Raw genomic sequence first — 20,428 nt, 5'->3', positions numbered from 1 at the left:
GATGAGGACGCGAACCGCCCGCGGAGCTGCGGCGTGCGCCGGGCTCCGGCTCGGGGACGGTAAGCAGTAAGCAGCGCGAAACCGCGAGCGGGCACCGAGTGGCGGGGGGTGGCAGCCCGGCTTCGTTCCGTCGGTGCGCTGTTGCCGTCCTCCGTTTTATTTACACCGTGTTTCTGTGGGAGCGCATCTGTGTAAAAGCACGTGTGTCCGTTCGGTTGTGAATGGAAATCGTAGTAATCGCGCATCGGGCGGCTGTGTGCGGGGTGGTGCGGGCGGCTGGGAGCGCTTTGGCACGGAGATGGTGCGGAGGGAGCTGGAGGGGAGGATCGGTGTGTGTGTGTGTATGTATGTGTGCGTGCAGATAGGCAGCCAGGTAGAGGGGGGGATTCCTCCCGAGGTGTCTTAGCGATATCTGCCGTCGCAGTGTGTGCTTGCTCGCTCTGAGCAGCTGCATCTGTGCGGTGGGTGATACTGTGCAAACTGCGGGGACTGCCAGCAGCGATCTACAGGAAGGAACCACGGTGTTCCAGCTGGGGCAGAACGCGAACCTGATGGTGCTGAGAAAGTTCCCGAGTAGAGAGGCTTGTTGAGCTTTGTAAGAATAGGAAACATCTCTGGAGCGATGCAGAAGGGAAGTGTTTTCCAGGACCTGAGCTATGGGAATTCAGGCAGCTCTGTGCTCTGACTGTCACATCCCAGGGTCTGTAGTGTGAAGCCTTCCCCATCACAGCCAGGCTGCCCAAGGTCTGTATCTGCTCTGAGCCCACGCTGCTGAGGCCAAGCATTGAGTTGTTGCTGAACCTGGCTCAGCCTCACTCCAAAGCCGAGGGGGTGAGCAGGAGCCCTATCCATTTCTCAGTGCATTCAGGTAGACGGAGAGAATCTGGAGCTGTATCTGTGAAAGAAAACTGGTATCATTTCCTCAAACCCCTGACACATTCCTCCTAGCTCCAAAACCAACTTCCGCTATGGAAACTTCATAGAAGGGTGAGTAATTAAAATATGGCACAGCTGTAGGCTTCTGTGGCTTGTGGGCAGCTTGGAGGGTGAGTGGTCCTGGTTTATGGACTGCAAGCTCCAGGCAGCTGTGGCAGTTGGCCTGGACAGTGCTTTGAAACGTGATGTCATGATGACTTCGTTTGTCTTTAAAAACAAAATGCTTGAAATCCCTCTCAAAAAATCACGGTTCTCTCTGCCCTGGGTTCTAGCAGTTGAATACTTTTGCATAGCAAGATGCAGTTTTCCAGGAGCCGGCTCAGTCTGCGCTCAAGGTGGGATGATGGGCAGCAGGGCTGTGGTCGGTCTCAGAGACCAGCAGCACCTGGCCCAGGAATGGCCTCGCTGTTTCCTTTTTGCTCCCCTAGCTTGACCTCAGCACTGCCATCAACTGTGCTGCAAAACAAACGTGCGTGAACCTGTGTGTTTGCTTCAGTAATAAGTATTTACACACTAAGGTATGTTTATCCTATTTCTTTAAACAGTCCCTTGCTGGGGATGGACTTAAATAGTTTAATTTCCCCAGGACTTTGTAAACACTGACTTGAAAGCAGCAGGACCAGCGTGCTGCAGGGCTGTGTGCCCACGAGGGCACAGAGGCACCATGCTGCCTTGTACTTTGAAGTGCCATGCCACACTACACAGAAATCTTGGTGTTGGGTTTATGCTTGAAGCCAGAACTGTCACTGAGTGCTATGAGCAGAGGATGGGGCAGGGTGATGGGCCCCACGCCTGGGTTGGCTCACAGATGCAGGTGTCTGGCTGGTGTAAGTGGAGCTGCTCTCAATAATTCCAATGCGGAGCTGACGGAAACCCCTTGAAACCCTGCACTGTAGTGCACCCTTGTAGACACAGAGTTTTGCAGTGAAACATCCCGGCCACCAGCGTGCTGCACTGACAGAGCCCTGTGTGTTGGGGCACAGCCATCGCTGAGCTCCTGAGAGTTTTAATTAATTAATCTTCTGACATTTCTGAGCCCATTAACTGGAAAGGATGGAGGTGAGCACCAAATGACAGTCATTCTCTGCACGGGATCACTTCTCACCATGCATGAACGACTTTCCTGGTGTCCCCATTCTCTGTGTGTTGAGCTGTGGGCTGCTGCGTTCCTGCAGAACAGGGATTGTCAGGGGCTGGATGGGGATGCACCATACGCTGGTTCTCCCAGCCAATGTGAAACCGAAACCGGGGCTTTAGAGCAGCTGACTTTACTCTGATCATGTTGTATAATTCCATTAGACTTATTGTTATTAGAGCAAATAATCTAATTCAGCCCTCCCCCTCCCCCCCAACCCCAATGTGTTCAGGCAGCTGCAGACATGCGGGTTGCAGCAAGAAGGGCAGCAATGCACAGCAGAGAGCAAATTGCTGTGCAAGAGCACAGATTCAACTTGGACAATTTTGTGCAATTAAGGAGTCAGCTGGGGGCCCAGCAGGAGGTGCTCTCCTCCCCAGAGACAGATGTGCTGATGGCGGTGTTGCAGTGGCTGCTGCTCCCTGTATCTTGCAGAGCGGCTCACTATTTGGGTTTGCTTTGGTTTGAGATGGCGAAGATGAGTTCTGCCCTTATTATAGTTCCCATGGAGATGGGCTGGATGCTGTGCAGTAAGAGGTGAGGTGCAGCTCGGTCTCATCCAGCCCAGCAGCTCAAGTATGTGGGTTACTCTCCAAATCACCCTTCCCGCCCTCCCCCCCCTCTTGTTGTCATAAGACTTTCAGCAAAGAAAAGGTGTTGGCCAGATAGCTGAGTAGCACAAGTAGTTATGATGACATGATTCCATGGTTCTTATATATAGCTTTTTTTTTTTAACTCTGTGCCCTAAAGACAACAGCACCATTACTTTCTTTTAGAAGGAGTGCTGGGAAGAAAGGACTTCTCCAAACCCTCGTTAGTGCTTAGCAGCAGAACCAGGTGTAGTCTGGCAGTGCCTGGGTCACAGCTGACCCTGTGTCACTGGTGTGTGCCACTGATAGCTCATCACCCAAGGAGCAGCTGCTCTCTGGAGGTGCTAATCCATGGAAAAGCAGGCTCCAAGGTTGAAAACCTTGCCCACTTGACAGTAATATTACCACCAATTTCATCCATGCATTTTTTTAAGCCAGAAAAGGACTTCTCTGATCATCTTGTCTGTTCTCCCATCTACAAACGAAAAACACAAACAAAAGAAAAACTGTAGCTAAGGAAATGTCTTCATGATTAATTCCAAAATTTCCTATAGGGAATAGTAACAAAAAAACAAAACGAAACAAAAAACCCACCCAGTTGTTTTACTTTAATAATAATAGAAGACAAAAAAAAAAAAAACAAAAAAGCAACCCAACTGTTAAAATCCACACTTGACTGTGAGGGTTTCCAAATAGCCCATATAAAAGTGTCTGGGAGGATGGAATGAAAGGAAATGCTTTCAGGCAGTGGTTTGACCCCTGTTTGGGGCCAGCTCCAGGCTGTTCCTTGCTGTGTGATGAGACATCAGGCTTGGTGCAGGGCCAGAGGGACGCAGGCGAGGAGGGAAGAGGTCTTGCTCAATGACCACGGCTATTAGGATCAGTGGGTGCCTTGCAACACGAGGTCCCATTTACTGGATTGGAGAGAGATGAATAGGGCCCCACTGATGAACCATGCTAAGCTCTTCTCATTAGGCTAAGTGATGCCTTCCTTGGTGTGCCCAGAAAGTGGCAGGGTCTGGGGGCATGGAGAGCAGGCAAATCTTTGGGTTCTCTCAGCTGGGGAGCCAGGAGGAGTTGGTGCTCTGCATGTCAGCAGGCACACGTGTGCCATTGCCAAACAAAGTGCTGGAGAACTGCTGCTCGTTGAAGCCCACCCAAGGTCAATACATCTGTGATAGGACATGGGGAAATGGTTTCAAACTAAAAGAGGGAGATTTAGATTGGATATAAGGAAGAAGATCTTTACAATAAGGGTAGTGAGGCACAGGTTGCCCAAAGGGGTGGTGGGTGCACCATCCTTGGAGATGGACGACCAAGGACAGGCTGGAGGGGCTCTGAGCACTGATGGAGCTGTGGCTGCTCCTGTTCATTGTAGAGGAGACGGAACAGATGGCATTTAAGGGTCCCTTTTAATTTCAACAATACTACGGTTCTATGGTTCTTTGACCTCAGAGCCATCTTTTACTGCAGCTCCTGACAGCTGTGGTGGTGGGAAGACCTGTGGGTAAAAGGCAGAGGGAACAGCTGCAGGACAGCCTGCCTGAGCTCTAGGCTGGTGGATCTTCCATCCCTGGAGATATTTAAGCAACTTCACTCAAGCAAGTTCATTTATATAGCCTGCCTTATTCTTATTTTACACAGAATAGCAAAGGGCTTATTTTAGCTGCTCCATCTTTTTGTCAATAAATATGAATTTCAAAAGCATCTGTCAGATGAGAAGCCCCAGGCTGGTTTTCTACTGTTCCAGCGAGACACAGAGCCTGAGTTTACTGAGGGTTACACTGGGAAGTGTTGAAACTGTGACTGAAAACTGGTGGCTCAAAGGAAGCAAGATCTCATCTTTTGTTTTGGTTTGCTTTTTTAAATTTGGGTTTTCTAAGAATTGATCTCAGAGTGGCTCGTGTTGCTCTAATGCACTGAAAAGAAACTGATCTAAGCTGAATCTGAGCTGTCTTTTAAACCAAATTTGGTAAGAGTGTGTGTACACTGAGCATCAGAAACCAAAAGGTCTTGAGAAACAGTTAAAGAAACACCTGTCTTTTTTGAATGGATTGCAGGATTTGCTCTGAAGCCAGTGTTTTTGAGGGATGATGCAGGTAGCAGGTGACTGAGTATCTGGGTCTTCAGCACGCTTCTTAGTTTTAAGAGATTTACAGAAAAAAACTTTATTCTGAGGAGGGACGATAGAGTCAGCACACTGTGGGACACTTGCGGGGTGCATGGGACTCTTCTGGGCTGGATGTGCTTGTGATGTGCAGAGCTGTGAGTCTGAGCTTCCCCTCTGCCCTCAGCCCAGCTGCTGCTGGTAGGAGGAGTTCACCTCCCTTCCTCCTCTTTGCCTTCATCCTCTCACTTAGGAGCTTTGTAGGTCAGGGGAAATTCACAGGAGCTGACACAAATCTAGTTACAAAGACACCTTTTTTGAGCGCGTGATTTTGTGAGCACTCCTCTTGGCTCATTCATTGATAGATCCATGCAGTAACAGCTCTTGAAAGAAAACAGCAGCTCTATCTGCACCCCTGTTTACATTTAATAGGATATAAAGCAAACAATTCTTGCACTATGTGAGAAATAACCAGGGAAGGAGGAAACCAGAAAAAGGGAATTTCCTCTCTCCTGCCCTTGATCTCTCTCTTTTCCTTGACCTGCTGGGAAACTCTGACCAGAAGGAAGCAAAATGGTCTCCTCGTTTGACACCACAGTGTGCAGGTGACAGTCTGCCATGGAGGCAGGGCAGCTTGGGTACCTCTGTGCAAAACAAGGCTTTGGGTCATGGAGGAAAGCATGGTCATAGGTGCTGAGCTCTGCCTGCCTTGCCCCCATCAGCGTCAAAGAGCCTTGAGTAGAGCTTCCCTGTAACACCTGCAGCAATCCCTTGGGATACCTTGTATGAGATGTTCTGGGGGCTGTGGCCTTGTGGTTTCCTAAGGTGTTTGTTCTTGACATAAACAGATGCATTAGAAGTGCTGACATTGAGATTCGGGTTGTTTTTGCCTGGAAGCGTTGATAGCCTCTTCAACAGTAACTTTTAAAAGTCTTTATTCTGGAATGATCACAGAAGGGAGCCTGAAGTGATCTCATGCATTACAATGCCATGACAATGGGATGCCAATAAACTGTCATTAAACTCACGACGCTGTCATTGTTCGGTGTACAAAAGCTGGCTGGTAAATACAGATTGCATGGAAAAAAATCCCCTACTCAGCAGATTACACTTCCCATGAGTTCTGTAAGAGACATCACAGAGAATTTGGAAGGAAGGATGAGGGAAAAGCAGCTGCTGGCACACGGTGATATCTGGCTGCCCAGCACCGTGCAGTGGGAAGGGCCATGCTCTGGGAGCAGCACCATTACTTATCCTTGGCACAGGAGATAACGGTTGGCAGCAGACTGATTGCTTCTCTGTGGATCATCTGCATTTATTGCCACCCCAGGAGATCCCTCACCTTCCCCCCTTGGCATCACCACTAGACGGAGATGGAGTGATTCTGGGATGTTTGGTTCTGTGGAGTTTTCCTCTCCCTTCTGCAGCCGCATCCCTCTTCTATAGCAACCATCTCATCCTTCACTACTCTTTAGGTCCACAGACATTTATTATTACTGCTGTTTTTGATTTTAAAACAGCAACGTAAAAATACGAGCAATGAGAGCCCTCAGACCAGGGATCCAAAACTAGGGAACCCAAGAGAGACTTAAAGCTTTGATCTTGGCGCAGGAGAACATTTTTAAGTGATGAAGAATTCCAAAAGCCTGGCTAGAAACAGCAGCACCCCAATGGCATGTGCAGAGAAAAATGACAAACAGAGCATGCACTGCTTATCATCCCTCATGAGTGCTCCAAACCCAGGCAAAAATAGCGCTGGTGGGGGGCAGCACGAGCATCCACATCCCCCATGGTGTCCTGTGGGAATGGCTTCATCCCTCCGGCTGTCCTCTGGGCTGCTCTCTGCAAGAGCTTCACTTAGGGAAAACCTAGCTGGAGTTTAAATTCCTCTGCCTCTCTGCACTTTATTAAGCAGCGAGTGAGTTGGGATTTCATTCCCACTTGAGTTAAGGAAGGCAGTGCCACTTATCTGCACTGCTGTTAGCAGGAGGGATGCTGCCAGACTATCTGGAGCCTCTCCTCTTGTAAACGTGTCTCTCTGGCCTCGGCAGGCAGTGCTGAGTCCCACTGGCAGCAGCTGGCAGTGCTTGGGGTGTGTGGGGAGCAGCAGAGCAGGGATGGAATCGTGGTGCTGCATGGTGTGGGCAGCTCTGCTGAAAGGAGAGCAATAATGGTCTGTGTGCCTGCTGGGGGCAGGAAGGCAACTCACCGCGGGGAGGCAGCCAGATTTAGGGTAGGATGTAGGAACACTTGTGTGTGTCTTCCCCCAGGAGAGGACATAAGGAGAATGTGGAATCTCTGTCGCCGAATGCCATCTCCAGGAGGCTAAAATACAGCTGGTTCTGATCAAAGAGCTCCTCAGGGTCTGCCTCAGCCCCTCGCCCTGCCTAGTTTGTCTCTCCATGGCCTAAGAATCTTTTCTCCCACCTGCCTAGAGAGAAATGTGGAGCTGGAATAATGAAATGACAGATCTGACTTATTTTCATAAAAGCTTTTCTAGATGAAAAGTGGGAACTTCCTGTGGGAAAAGTCTGATTTCAGTGTAATCTGCTTTTATTTCATTGTTATTGTTTGTGAAAAACAGCCAAGATCACAAAGAAAACTCGCAGGGAAAAACTGTTTGGTTACTGGTTCTGCTGACTTGATGATGGTGAACAGAGGCTCCACCGCATCTGCTCAGCTGGTGCTGCTGGAAGCCTTGGGCACTGTTCTCCATTAGGATGCTCCTCCCTGTGAGCACAGACCTACCCAGAGGCTGGGCTCTGTTTGCTCAGCCAGTTGTCGATGAACGACTTTCCCCTTTTCTCTCTCCCTGTTAAGAAGGCTATTTTTCTTAAGTTCACCTTCTCTTGCTACATAGAGGTCTTTATAAGAACGTTTCCCCTGTTTCTATTGTTAGTGGCCTATGTGCAGATGCAAGGTTGTGGGTAGTTGCCAATCACAGCATTTACTGCTTATTGTCATGTCCCAACACTTTCCCTCCTCTCTCAGCATCCCAAAGCAATTAGCAGGAGATTCAGCTGCTGCCTGAATGGATAGATGTTCAGCAATCTTCTTTAATTCTTTATTTACTGTAAGATAAGCAGGAAAAAAAAATTGCAGAATCAGTTCCTCTTCTGAGGGTGGATTAGTTCTCACGTTTCAGACTCTCTCCCTGTGCTTTCCCCAACTGTATGCTGCTATCTGATGAGCAGTGATGAAAAGCAGGCAGGAAAACATCTGACTGCTGCCCGTTGGTTCCTCGAGTGAACATATTTCAGAGGTAACTGGTGTGGCAAGAGCCGAGCTATTCTCAACCAGCGTTTGGAACTGATAGCATCCCTTTCTATGTTAAGACAGCAGCTTGTGCCAAACGTGCTGAAAATTCGCCTCTGGGTCATTCATAGAAGGACATGATGCAACTTAGCACTGCACAAAGGGAAAATTAAATACCTAATCCATAGCTTTAAATAAGGATGCTTTTTAGCAATGGGATAAGATGAAACAGCAGTGGGACTGGCTGAGGCAGGGGGAGGGATGGAAGTGAGACACAGACTGATAAAAGGGCCAGGAAAGCTGGGCTCTGCTTTATCAACCTGTATTTCTCTCCTTGAGCTGCTCCTTGACTGTTACTGCCTCAGGAATTAAATGCTATGCTGTAAGCACAGGCATCAAGACCTGGCCTTATAAAAAAAAAAAAAATAAGACCGTCACAGAGGTGACACTGACATTTCCTCCTAATGCTCTGTGACCTAACAGACATCCTCTGATCCTTGCAGTTGAGGGGTTATGCCTGAGGGACCCACTTGCCCTGTCTTCAGAAAGCAAGGAAGTGATGGGGAGGAATCTGTGCTGCTGAAAAGCTTTAAGCCAGCTCTGTACAACTGGGAGGCTCAGAGGGCACTCCCCTGCCTGTCCCTCATCCTGCCCTCCTTGCCCTCCTCCACCTTCTGTCATGATGGGAGCTGGGGCAGGAGCAGAGCAAGAACAGGGAAGGACCAGGATCAGAAACAGGAACAGAGCAGGGCAGGAGCTGGGCTGGCCCTGCACAGGGCTGCAGGCTGATGCCAAGAGCTTCTAAGGGCTTCTAAGGGTTCCCAGGGGAAATGTGATCCCATGCTTCAGGGCAGCTCTGCTGAACAGAGCAGAGCATCAGCTTGAAATAGCCTCTCTTTGTTGAAATCAGAGCTGTATAGAAATAAATAAATAAAAGCTCTGAAAGTGTGCTGCACTGCCTGGAGTACAGCATACTGGTGCTTCAGCTCCTATCGCTGGTCACTCTCACAGGTTCTGTAGGCCAGGGCGTTTCTGACCTGAGTAACAAGTCCAAGTGGGGCCTCCTGGGAAGGCTGTTCTTCCCCACCTACACCAAACCAACAGTCTGCAATTTGAGCAGCAGGGAGAACTGCATGTTTGGAAAAGAGAGATGCTCCAGTATGGTGGCAGCCGGACCGTTTGGGCTTTTGGAAGCCTTTGTCTGAAGCAGTAAAGCCTGAAACTGCTGGGTGACTTGTCTGTGTGAGAGTGCTCTGTGGGCTCGATGTCCTCCGTGTGAAGAGTGGGGGAGTAATTACTTACTGCTTATTTACAACCTCAGTGGTTTTTGCATGTGACTGAGAGCTGTGTGTACAGCTGAGAGGGTGCAAAAATGAAAGCAGTTTTGGGAAACAAGTTCAGTGATGTTAATGCAGTTGAGAGTGCTGAGTTCAAGAATAGCAAGGCCCACATTCCCATTGAGGAACACATACAGGTCGTGGTACTCATCAGCTCAGAGCACACAGGGCTCTTAGTTGCATGCAGGAGCATGAAGGGGCACTGCAAGTGATGGCATCTTGATGAACTGTTCTAGTAAGTTTCAACAAATCCAACAAAACCTCTTTCTTGCATCAGGGCTGTTAGGAAGGATCTCAGGAAGTCACCTGTGCAGGAAGCCTTAGTACAGAAGATCCAATTGGTTATAAATACAATTCACATCTAAAAGCAGCTGCAGCACGACCTTCCCCGTCCCTTCCCAGCCTCTATTGTAGACCCTACATTCTTCAGCCTTTTCTTACTATTTCTTGTCTTTTCTCGTAGTTGTTTTAAATCCTGCTGCAGCTGGCACAGCTGTCTGAGCTTGATGGCGCTTGGAGGCAGCTGCTGTGTGGCACAAGGAGTCAGGGGATGGCTGGGAGGCAGGACTGGCACAAAGCTCATCACTGTGCCATAGAGATGGCCCCACTGTAGCCCAGAACAACATTCACATCTTTGCCTTGTCCTGCAAGTCAATGAGAAACAATTTTGCTAATACAATGGGCTGGAGCATCTAATTCAGTTTGCCGTTTATTCATGAGTGCATTCCAAAATTCTCGTGCACTGCTAGGAGCTCATTATGCAGCTGAAAAAATCATTTGGCAAAGAACATTATTTATGCATTGTCTGTTCTACCTACATACATGTATTGCTTACTATTGATGTCTTTTCTGGATTTTTTTCATTATTATTATTTTAAGTATGAGGCAACCAACCCAGTTACTGCTAAACTGTTTATCATCCGAGCTCCTTCATGCTAATGGCTTGTTAGGATTCATGCATTCTTTTGGTTTTACCCCTCCCATGCAGCTGAGCACGGAGAACAGACACAGCCCACCCCAAGCAGCTGGTGAATGAGAAGCGATGAATATTGATGGGGAAGAGAATTTGTAGAACTTTTTATTCACTTAAACTTTTTTTGGTGATGAATATGAAATATTAATAACCACAATTATGATAAAAACAAGTCATTGATAGCAGCACTTGGAGATCTGTGAGCTACAATTCAGTTCTAAGAGATTTGCGGGGATTTTATTGCCACAGCTCCATTAGCTGGATCTCTTGTCCTGGTAGCAATCACATTCAATTCTAATGAAGGAAATAGGATGAATTGATGTAGGGAAAGAATCAGCTCCATGGTTATGACATCCCTAAGGAATAATTTCCTGAAAAGGCAGGTTAGGACCCACTGAAAAAGTGCAATGCTGCATGAATCATGAAATTATAGGGTAAAATATATGTGGGGAAGTATGTTACTACAAATATATCTATGGAGGGATTGTGAAGGTTTGCAGAGAGTGAACAGCTCGAGCAGTACTCAGGGACAGAGGTAATGTGAGAGGATTCCAGCGCAGTGTAAGTCAGGCTTTCCCTGGGTCAATCTGGGAAAATGATGGCTTTCACCCCTGAGTGTTCCTGGCGTGGCTGGAAAGGGAATGGGGCTCTTCTTGCTGACATCACAGTGAGCAGCACGGCCCACAGTGAGGCCATGTTTTGAACTTAGGCTCTGGGAAACAGCCAGCCAACTCCCACATCCTTGAGGGAGCTGCTCGAGGTCCGATGGGCTTTAAGAAAAGCACGGGGTTCATTGCAGCCACTGTACATGTTTTGTCCCAAGTTCTTATGCATTTCCTTGTTTCTCTCTCCAACCCCCTTGTCCACCAGACTTTGGGTGTGCAGGAATGTGTGCACAGAGCTCTCCTCTTGGTACATTTAAATAGAGGCCGCTTCCCATAAGGTTTCCCAAGGAACACAAGAAGAGTCAGAAGAGATTTAAAGATGTTCTCCTGCTTTTGGGCAAATATAAGTCCATTTCTTAGAGTGAGGGTTTGCTTTTGGACAAACAGGAGCTCAGTCTTAATGAAAAGCACAGTGTGTGCAGCAATCCCAGTCCAAAGGAATTGTGACTGTCCAGAAGATAGAAGTTATGTTTAATAACAGAAGTTTACCAAGTTCCGTAAAAGCTTCTTAAAATGAGACAATTGTTACTATCCATTGGTGTTACTATCCATAACTGTTCCAAAGCATTCATTTGCTCATAGAGTGAATAAACGTTCCAACAGTTATAGCCATCAGGAGCTGCTGTTTAGTTTGTCTGTAGCAGTTTGATCGGATGGTGCTGAGTTTGCAAAGGCTTTGTTTGGTGCAGCCTGGTGCAGGGTAAGTGGTGACTGCCTCGTGACCACAGGGTGTGAGCTGTGTGGAGATCGGACCTAAACTAAGAATGACAGTCCTGAAGTTTAATATCATCTTTGTGACGGCCATTGTGCTTTGTGTTGTGCTGGAGAGGGGAGCGGAGGAGGAGGAGGGATGGAGAGAGCTGTACCTGCTCTGCTTCTGGCACTCTGGGAGGGCCCTGCTTTTATTTATAGCTGTTTGAAGCCATTCTCACTGTTCTGCTTTACTTCTTTTAAACACTGCGGTTTCCTCTCAGGCCATTTATCTAGACACATGAAAAGAAGGTTTCAGCCACTGAGTGGAGGTGGCTGGCACAGGTTGGCTCCAGAGCAGCCGGGCACGAGATGTGTGTGGTCCCAGGCTGCCTCGCTCTATTTGCTCCAACAGAGATGTGAGGGCAGTCTCGGTGTGTGCTTCCATAAGCTTCAAATCTGGATTCATGTAAACTTGTGGGCTTGAAGCATGGTCAGAGCTAACAGAGTTGAGCTAATGCTCACTTTCCTGTATGTTGCTGCGTGAGCAATGGAGAGGTTATGGGGCAGACCTGGGGAGCTAGAGGTGCAGCTGGGGTGGATGCTGCACAGGTTATGCCCAGGTGTACACCCTGGAGAGAGTGGAGGGACAGCCAGGGCAGCTCACCCTGCACACAGGGTATCTTCGCATGCACCCAAGCAGCACGTGCCGATGCTTTTATACTATAAGCAGTGCTTGTCCTTGCAGGTGGATCCATAACTTCCCCACCTCGTATGTTATACAACACAAGGAAATAGGTGTTTAAAATTCTCTTTATAATAATGTTTGTTTAGGCTTTCTGTATTTAAGCTGACTGAAGGTCAACCGAATTGTGCCAACAAAGCATCATTTCCAGAGGGCAGGTGGTGCTCCCCAGACGCCTGTCTGCAAACAAGCCCACAAGACCTCAGAAATGAGTTATCTCCAGGATAACAGGCATAGCTCAGGGAAGGGAACTCTCCTTCAAATGACAAAATACAGAGCTCTTGTGCTGAGCACAGAGAAGCTCATCCTGGCATGAGATCTCGCAGGCTGAGCACCCCAGGCAGCAGGTACAGCACAGCGCCCACAGCTGCCCCAGCCCAGCACTCCTCTGCAGGGAGCTCCAGCTGCTGTGCTGCTGACTCCTGCCCTGAGCTCACCTCATGCTCAGTGCTGTCGTGGCTTGTGCCACTAAATGAGAGAGGCTCTGCCAGCAGTGAGCAGGGGACATGCACACACTCCCTGCTGTTGTCCTTTCCCTGTGGCTCTTCCTTTGTTGTCCCAGCTCCGCTCACACCCAGCTCCTTGTGTGGACTTGGGACTGTCCCATTAGCATCACATGAACCAAGCCTTACCTGACTTTCTGCTCCAGCCCTGGGAAACTGAATAGAAATACCTCTCAAGCAACTATCTGCCTTTGATTCAACAACAGTGACATTTCTTTCCATGTATCCAGGCTGTATTTTGGACCTTTAGATACTGCAGCTGGCAGACACATCTGGAACTTGTTTCCCGACAAGAACATTTATTTTTGACTAATTTTGTCTATTGCAACTTCTTATTAGGACAAGTAGATTTTTTTTTTAATTTACTTTGTAATGGATGGTGTAAGTATGAGTAAAAGTTGGTTGTTTCATTAGCACTGGGGGGAAAAAAAAGAGATATAAAATAGATCCTTTTGCAAACACCCACATAGAAAATTTTAAAAGCGGTCTCAAAATATTAAACTGCATCTGTAGGCTGCAGCTCATCCTTCTCCATTGTGTATCACTGTACTCCATAAGGGGAGGATAAAATCACAATAGCAACTTTTAAAGCTTCTTTCTGTGCACTTATAAGCAGCTCCACAGTGTGCAGCAGTGCTGTGTTATCCCCCACAGCTGTGTACTTGTTGTGCTGCCTTGTATGCACCTGGAAACAATGTGGTGAAAACAGTTCAGTCTGGAGCATCCAAGGATGTGCTGAGCAGGGTGCAAATTCCCCTCTGCATCTTCTTCAGTGACACTCACTGACTTTGCTTTCCAGTTCCTATGGCATAGTTCAGATTCTCTGCTCAGAGCTGGTCACACCCAGACCCCAGCTGATGGATATTGGATTCAACAAGGATTGGGCATAACAAATATTGAGATCACCGAGGAGCAAGGCTCCAACACTGTGGCAGAAGTAAGGGAATATTGGTATAAAAATGATGAATGATAGCTTGTAGATGAAGCAGATGTATAACCTCCATGTCCACATCAGACTTCAGCCCCCCGGATTAACCCACAAAGGCATGGCTTAGGTGTTTGAGATACAGAATCTAAGAAATCTCAGCTCTTTCCTTAAGCTGGTTTATCTGGTTGTGACCGACCCTTTTTCATGCTTAAAACCAGCAGATTTCAAAATAACAAACTTCTGGCACTCCTGGTGCCACCGAGCATCCCATCCGTGCCTCCTGCAGCGAGCACAGGGTGACGTCCACACCCATTTAGCACACTCAAGTCCAGCTGCACTCAAGAATTAGGAAGACCTCACTATCAGTAACTTCAGAGTGCATATGACTGAAAGCCATTCCTTGACTTTGCACACTCAGAACTTGTTAGTAATGAATAATGCACAATGTTTGGTTCAAACCCTGCTGTTCCCATGAGCTTTCTTGAAAGTCATTTCCTTTGCTAGGATATTGACAGAAAGCAAACCCAAAAACAGGAGAATGTTTGTTTAAATATGTGAATGTGTATTTTTGTAGTATTTACCTTGCTGTAGTTTTAACAGGTTGTTATAAAGGGGAAACAAAGCTGAAAGCTCACCATTATTTTAAGAAAAAGTACAGCATGGTTGCTTGTGATTCTCTGCAACGTTTCTGTGTGCCAGAGGGGGTGAGTATTGCACACCTAGGACTGTGTCATTCTAGAGGTGGCTATGGCTGCTGGAAAGTCTGAGATGCTTTGCACTTGAGAATAAGGAGCGGACCTGTCAGCCTGATTTGATCAGCAGTCTTACCAAACTGTGCATGATGATGCAATGAAACATCTGGGGTTTGACAATACTGGTGCAATGCCTTGAAAATGCCATGGTCAGAAAATTCCCAGCCTGCTCAGCAGTCCTCCAGGGTGTGTGGGACCTTCAGCTCTTTCCTCTGTTCATTCTCTGGCTCCTCAGGCTGAATGGGAAATTAGTTCTGTAAATGTTGCCAGAGGATATCATTCATTTAGCACGATAATACAACAGCAGTGGGTTAGTCAAACAGTAATTAGTAACAGGTCATGCTATAATTAGAGTGTCTGGTGTGGTTGGCTACCTCATCTTGAATGCCACCAGTAAGTCAGCAAGCGTTTGGGTAAGCAGGGACATGGCAGGCAGTGTTGGGGAACAGAGACCTTTCTCTTTGCATCCCTTTATCCCAGCAATTAGTGTGACAGGACGCTCCCAAGTGGCACTTGCTTCTCTCTGAGTTGCATGAAATCCATGAAATCTTGAACAAAAGCTCCCAACAGCTCTCTAGAGTGATTACATCTCATCTGAAAAAGCTTGGAGTCTCGGGGGGGAGGGGGGGGGTACAAAGGAGTAATGCTTTTCTCTCCTATTACGAATGGAGAGAAGGTAAGTTCTGTTCCTCAAGCTGAGGTTTATAGTTTGTCTTTTTTTTTTTTTTCCCCTTCTTTCTATTTTAAGCATCAGATTTCCAGAATCCTATTGTCTGAGCATCAGAAGTTTCTCTTGCTTAGACAGGCAGTGAGACTTTGGTGCTTTGTATGTGAAAGGAAAGAAAATATCTCAATCAGTTATGAGTGTTCACAGGTTTCTGCTGAATCTTGCTTCCATGGAATGATCTTCTGTATTTCAAGATTGAAGGGCTGAAATCTGTGACTAGAGATGGCAAATAGCTACCAAATAATTGCCACACACATCAGAGTGAATGCGTTTCTCAATCCTTGGGTGCTCCTGCAACACCCCCACGTTGCAATTTCATCTCTCCAGTCTGCACTTTGCCCTCCATTAGCCAGGTTCTCCAGAGCAGCTCCCACTTTGTGCTCTCTTGTCCTCTAATCAGCTCACAGCTCTCACCTTGCCATTATCTGCAGTGATTTGCCTTCTGATAGGAGTGTTTTCAGTCATACTGCACTGCTGGACTGTGGTCAGTGCAATTCAAATATGTGCTTCTTACTTGTCTAAATTTGCCTGGATTCAACTTTCAGCCCCAGAAAGTATTCAGCCACTGAATAGTATCATCCTGCTTCTTGAATGTATACGTACAGGATATGCTAAGCCCTTTTTCAGCCTGTCCTGGAACAAACTAACTGGATTATTCTCCAAAAAAATTGCATTGTAAAAATGCATCTTCCAGTTCTTTCATAAGCCTCGTGGCTTTTCTGGTATGCATTTCCAGCTATCCAGCATCTTTCTTAAATGCCAACATCAGTATGGAGCAGCCTACTGCAGCCTGGTTACCTGCATTCCCATTTCAAGATGTTCCTGTGAATTATATTAGCCATAACAAATGGCATTAGGAACTTGAAATGAGCGGCAATGAGCAGGGACCTCGTGTCCTTTTCAGAGTTATTTATTCCCAAAGCCAGATTGCTCTTGTCCTGCTCGTACTTCCTTATTTTGGCTGCCTCACCTAGGCTATACACAAATGCATATTGTTTTCTTGCAAAATATATCCAAATGAACTCTAAATGATAATTTCAATATTTTTTCCATGACACAGATGAAAAAATAAAATGAGTATCAGGAAACCAGTAACAGATTCTCAGAGGACCACATTAGAACCAGAACTGTTGGACAATATTTCCCAGTTTGCATTCACATTTGAGGCTCCTCACTATACTGAGTTTAACTTGGCTCAGGAGCCTTGTACTGAGTTGATATTGTACTTGCTTCTATATGAAAGTAGTACCAAATCAAATGTTTTTTGAGATCAGAGTATACAGCAACTTCTTACTGCAATAATGCTGTTGATTAGCCCTGAAAACAGAAAGATAGCAAGGTTTATTCTCCTCTAATCCATACTGTATTGCCAAATTCTGTTTCCCATCTTTAATTCTTGATGCATTGCACTCTTTATGAGGCATTTTATCACTGTGCTGGGGATCAGTCTTGGATTGGCAGGTTTATAATTGCCTAGATCGTCCATTTCGTTATTTCAAAATATTGGTTTTTTTGTTAACTCTGATGATCAAAGTTTACCAATAGTTGTAAAGTTCCTCACCCAGGCCTCTGAAAAATCTTTGTAAAGGCAATGTTACAATATCTGGACATGCTAATTTTGAAGTGGCTACCATTAGTAATTGCTGTTCAACATTTTGTTTGAGATCTGTGGGGATGGAAAAGTTCATCACCACATAATATAGCTCCTAAAAATAGCACAGAAGTATTTATTGGCCATATCTGCTTTTCCTGAATCATGATCAACAACTCTACCATTTTCTGGCTGATCAGCCTAACTTGTAATATTTCTTTTCTTCCTAATACGCTCAAAATCAAGCTGTTCTGCACCTGCAGATTTGTGTGGTACTTCTACTATTTGCTCTAATTCCTGACTGCGTACCCATAGCTACCAGCTTCCCCTTGCTTCTCATTGCAGTGTTTTTTGCAAATGCTAAGCAGCTGTGATGTCAGACTCCTGCCTCTGTATGGAGTTGTGGGTATGGAAGCTTCTCTGTGCTGCAGGGATGGGACCTGGTGTATCTTGAGCTCTTCTTTTAGCATCCTTCCTCCTGCTTTGACATTAAGAGCTGCCTGCCACAGTCTCCGTGTCTCACTTCAGTGAATGTTTCCACCTAGCACAGCACCACTTTGTCCCATGTAGAAGCCTTGGCCAAACAGATTGTGCTCAGGCTTTCTTCTGTGTCATGCAGCAGAGTGAGGGAGTAACTGAGGTGCTGATGCCTGGTCCAGGGTAGTGCCTGCTGCTTCAGCAAATCTCATCCCCAGTGGGATGCACATTCCGGAACTACCAGAAATAAGGAGTGAAGCCTCTGGCATCCAGTGCCTACTAGATCTATGTCTTCCCTTCAGAGCAGGAGGGAGACTGGCTTTTTACATGGGCATATAGTGATAGGAGAAGGAGAATGGCTTTAAACTAAAAAAAAAAGGAGATTTAGGTTAGATGTTAGAAAGAAATTCTTTACTCAAAGGGCAGTGAGGTGCTGACAGTGCTGCCTGGAGCTGTAGTGCTCCATCCCTGGAGGTGCACAGGGCCAGGAGGGATGGGCCCTGGGCAATGATTCTGTGATTCTATGAAACTGCACTTCACTGGCAACATGAAGTAAGCCAGTGCCCTGCTCCCCAGCACAAGGAAAGTGATGGCATGGGTTACATAGTAGAGAGTTTGACAGAAACCAGCCTCATGCCGTTTTTCAGGGAGTTGCAGTCTGATATGAGCAGAATTTTAAAAATGCACTCGGTCAAAGTATGTGTGCTGGTTGAAATAACAGTTCTTTATGAAACTGTAGAAAATGAGCCATGTAACGTCTCATAGCTGCTGGGTGTCTGGTGCCAGACTCAATTAGTGTCTGGACAGCTTATTTTACCTGGAAAGTCTGGCTGATGAGAACTCATAGCCCACCTAAAGCGTGTCCTGTCATTCTTATTTTGGAAATAACCTGCTGGAAGCAGCTTGCTCTGTGTGCTCATTTACTCTTTTCCCTCCATCAGGAGTGCCACGGTTTTATCCAAAGAAGAGCAGCCTTCAGGGTCAGCCCTCAAGGTCTCACTGTGTCAAGTTTATTTTGGTTTCTTCACTTTTAGTGACCTGGGAATGATTCAGTAACTTGGTAATTCAATTGAAGAGAAGCTGAAAACAGCAGCAGCATCCTGGGAGGTGCCCAGCTCTGCACAGCTGGTTATGGAATTGCACTTCTTGACAGGCGTGCTTCCTAAGCAGAGCTTGATCTCAGTGGCTGGATCCTGCCCTGGATAGGTGCCTCACCCACCGAGGGACACTTATATAAGCTTGCTCCATTCTTCTGCCCTAGAGATCCCCATCCCTTCCCTGAATACCCTTTCCAGACCTGTGCCCCACAGCTTGTGTTAGGACATAGAAATGAGCACATTCTTCCCCAGCAGTTGCCAACCAGCTGGCCTGCTCCTTAGCGCACTGCATCCCCAGCCTGCCCAAACCTCCTTTCAGCACAGCTTCTGTCCCAAGGCTGTCCTGAATAGCCTCACGGGGCTGGAGTTGACTTAAAATGCCTGCTGTGGGATGATGGATAGATCCTTGCATCCCCAAACCCTGGGCAGCTGGAGCAGCCAGATTAGGGACCAAAACATTTCAATTGCTTTCCCTCAGGAAAAGCTGTGTACTGTGGCGGCTTCCCTCCGACTGCCCCCAGAAAGGGTCTCTGCTGTATTGCTCCTGTATGTAAGCAAGTGCAGTCATCTCGAGATAGTTCTGTTGCTGCTATGAAGTGCTTAGAACAAGCTCTACCCTAGGTAAGATCAGAGCCTATGTGCTGAAAAAGTATTACAGTGTGTTCCTTCTTGCAGCATCTCAGTCTTTTCAAGAAGTAATTATTTAATTAACCTTTTGACTTTCCCTGATGGTATCAGCTTCCTAACCAGTGAAGGTAATAGCCATGTGCTTTATATATTTTGTACAGATCTGGAGAATCACGTGTTCTCATGGGGACTGTGATCAGTTCAGCTTGCTGCTCAACTAACTGACTTTTTAAGAGAGGCGGAGGCAGATGAGTTTAAGATGAATATTCTCAGCCAGTCTTCTCTCTGCACAACCTGTCATCTTTCAGCAGTGTGAAGAAATGGCTGTAGAGGCATGAGTCAGTTTGGTTGGTTACACAAATCTGCAGTTCTGAGGGGGTTGTCGCTCCTTCATCTCTTAGAATGTCCCACAGATCTGTGGCTTTCCCACTCCAGCACAGGGGCAGCAGAAAGCTTCTGGCTCAGGTCTTCCAGTAGCAGTCGTAGTTTAAGGGTTTTTTTTTTTAATGATAAGAGTGGTGAAGCACTTGAAAAGATTTCCCAGAGAGGTGGTGGTGCACCAACCCTGCAGACACTGAGGTCAGGCTGGAGGGGCTCTGAGCATTGATGGAGCTGTGGGTGTTTCTGTTCATTGCAGGGCATCGGACCAGATGGCCTTTAAGGGTCCTTCCAACTCAACTGATTCTATGAATTTGAACGGGTGAGACACAAAGCTTCTAACCCCTTCACACAGCTGAAATCACAGCACTAATTCCGTGCACCTCTCCTGATTTTGTTAGTCATAGTTCCAAGAAGTAATTAAAACAAACAAGTACACCTATGCCAGGAAACATTCTGATTTCTTCTCAAGTCCTGATCCTGCAGATAAACAGAGGCAGGTGTCATGGTGCAGGGCTTCAAAGCAGGGGCTTTCTTCCTCCTTGCGTTTCATGGGCCACAAAGCCATCTCATGGCAACGATAAAAACGCAGAGAGGAATCTTATTCCAACACCATAAAGTCAGTCATGTGCGGCCTCCAGATGGGGAGCGGAACATGTCCCTGCACAGTGCCTGCGGCCTGTTGCGGCCTGTGCTCTGCAGCCCATCTTTGTCCTGGTTCACCCCCCCGCTTTGCCCCTCTGTTCCCTCACAGCCCCCAGCTTCTGCAGACAGTATGAGAATCCACAGGGGGCAGAGAAATGGGTGGAAAAGGCTTTCCTACAAGCAAGGGGTAGCCCCAGATAGCAAAATGCTGGCTGTGAGGTTCCTCTCACTGCCTGCTCGCTTGGCTGGAGCAGCACATCCATGCCTGGG

At 47.0% G+C, this 20,428-nt stretch overlaps 1 protein-coding gene across 4 annotated transcripts in view; it reads left to right on the top strand.

Moving 5' to 3' along the window:
• Positions 1-20,428, top strand: part of HTR4 (5-hydroxytryptamine receptor 4) — a 101,315-nt gene continuing 80,887 nt past the window's right edge. For all 4 annotated transcript variants that reach the window (XM_010718921.3, XM_010718917.3, XM_010718918.3 and 1 more), the window contains exon 1: positions 1-59. The gene's annotated coding sequence lies outside the window, so the exon portion shown is untranslated. The remainder of the gene's footprint in view (positions 60-20,428) is intronic.

The sequence above is a fragment of the Meleagris gallopavo genome, chromosome 15, assembly GCF_000146605.3.
Source record: "Meleagris gallopavo isolate NT-WF06-2002-E0010 breed Aviagen turkey brand Nicholas breeding stock chromosome 15, Turkey_5.1, whole genome shotgun sequence".
Classification (NCBI taxonomy): Eukaryota; Metazoa; Chordata; class Aves; order Galliformes; family Phasianidae; genus Meleagris; species Meleagris gallopavo.
This window is presented reverse-complemented; position numbering and strand designations above follow the sequence as displayed.